Raw genomic sequence first — 1,908 nt, 5'->3', positions numbered from 1 at the left:
CGCTTCCCGCCGCAGCCCCTCGCCCTCCGTGGCGAGAGGGGCCTGGGACGCGGGTGCGGGGAGGGTCCCCGGGGGGGAAAGTCGGGTCGGGTCTGGTGGCGTGCGTCGGACGCGAGGGGGCCCGCCCGGCGTCGAGGGGGCCGTGGGCGCAGTGGGGTCGTCGGTCGGCGGCGCCCGGCGGCGGGGTTCGGTCACGGGCGGGCAGCGCCGAGGCCTGCGTCCGTCCCCGGGTGGCCGCGGGCGGCGCGGGCGGCGTCGAGGCGGTGGCCGCGCGGCACTACCCGCTCCGCCTCGTCCGTTTCTTTGGCTTCCCCCCCATCCAGGTACCTAGCGCGTCCCGGCGCGGAGGTTTAAAGACCCCTGGGGGGCCTCGCCCGTCCGCCTTGGGTCGGGGCGGTCGGGCCCGCGGGGAGTCGGGAGGCCTGGCCCTTCTCCCCCAGACTCCGCCTCGCCGGGCCGGGGGGCGCCGCGCCGCCGTCGCGGCGGCCGTCGGGAGGGGGCGTCCCCGGCGGCCGTCGTGTCGTCGCGTGCGCGTGCGCGCCCCGCGTCCTCGGGCGAGGCGGGAGCCCCCGGGCGCCTGTGGGGTGTCCGAGCACGGCCCCGCGGGGCCCGTGCCGGACGCCCCGTCGTCCAACCTTCCGACCTCACGGAGTCTGGTCTCGTTGTGTCTTCCTGGCCGGCCGGAGGCACCCTCCGGGGATGTGCCGTGCCAGGGGCGGGCTCTCCCCCCGCCCTGCGGGGGGACCCCGCCGTTCAAACTCGTACGACTCTTAGCGGTGGATCACTCGGCTCGTGCGTCGATGAAGAACGCAGCTAGCTGCGAGAATTAATGTGAATTGCAGGACACATTGATCATCGACACTTCGAACGCACTTGCGGCCCCGGGTTCCTCCCGGGGCTACGCCTGTCTGAGCGTCGCTTGACGATCAATCGCCCCCGGGGTGGGTGTCGCCTGCCCCGGGGTGCGCGGCTGGGGGTCTCTCGCAGGGCCCGCCCCGGGCCCTCCGTCCCCCTAAGTGCAGACGCGGTGCCCCTCCTCCGCCCCGCGCGGCCGCCCCTCCTCCCACGCGCCCCGGCGCCCGGTCGTCGGAGGCGCGTGGGGGTCGGTGGCGGCGGCGCCGCGGGGTCCCGGGGTGGGGGCCGCCGCCCGCGAGTCGAGGGAGAGGCAGACGCGAGAGCTCGCGCCGAGGTGCCCGTGGCCGCCACGGTGCCTTCGGGGGCTCCCTCGCGCCGCACGCGGCCTCGGGGTGGCCGGGGCGGGGACGAGACGGGTCCCGCGGCGCGCGGTCGGGGCCGCCGTGTTCGGGGGGCCCGCGTCCGGGCCGCCTGTCCGGTCGCCGCTCGCCCCCGTCGGCGGTCTGTCCCGGTGCGTCCGGCCGGCCCCTCGCCGGTCCCCGGCGCGCCCGGGTCCCGGACCGTGACCCCTCCCCGGCCTCGCCCCGTCGGGGTGGCTCGCGCCGAGGCCGAGTCGCGTGCGCGGGGCCGCGCCCCGGGGACGCGTGCCCCGGCGGTGACCCGCGGGACGCCGCGGCGTCGTCCGCCGCCGCGCGCCCTCCCCCGGGTCGCGGCCGCGCCGCGCTGCGTGCCCCGAGCCCCGGGCGGGCGGGCGGGCGCCGCGTCCGCCGCCCGACGGGCCGTGGCGGCTCGCGGCGGAGGGGCGGGTGTCGGGAGGCGGTGGGACGCGCGCGGGAGGTCGGCGGTCGGGGGCGACCGCCGGCCCCGCCGCGCCCGCCGCCGCCCCTCCGCGCTCTCCTCCCCCGCGTCGCCGCGACGCGTCCGCCGTGCGCGTGGCGGCGTCCCGCTCCGCCCCCCTCCTCCCCGGCGGGGCCCCTCGCCCGTGCCGCCGGCTCGTGCCCCCGTCCGCCCGCCCGCGTCCCTCCGCCCGCCCGCCCGCCCGCCCTCCTTCGG

At 80.8% G+C, this 1,908-nt stretch overlaps 1 non-coding gene across 1 annotated transcript; it reads left to right on the top strand.

Moving 5' to 3' along the window:
• The first annotated feature begins 765 nt into the window (after nt 1-765).
• LOC138922613 (5.8S ribosomal RNA) lies at nt 766-918 on the top strand. The gene has a single exon (XR_011435736.1). It is a non-coding gene; the product is annotated as a 5.8S ribosomal RNA (ribosomal RNA).
• The last annotated feature ends 990 nt before the right edge of the window (nt 919-1,908 follow it).

This window comes from Equus caballus, unplaced genomic scaffold, assembly GCF_041296265.1.
Source record: "Equus caballus isolate H_3958 breed thoroughbred unplaced genomic scaffold, TB-T2T unassigned-0001747, whole genome shotgun sequence".
NCBI classification, from domain to species: domain Eukaryota; kingdom Metazoa; phylum Chordata; class Mammalia; order Perissodactyla; family Equidae; genus Equus; species Equus caballus.
Note: the sequence above shows the minus strand (reverse complement) of the source record. Positions and strands in the feature narration are given on the sequence as shown.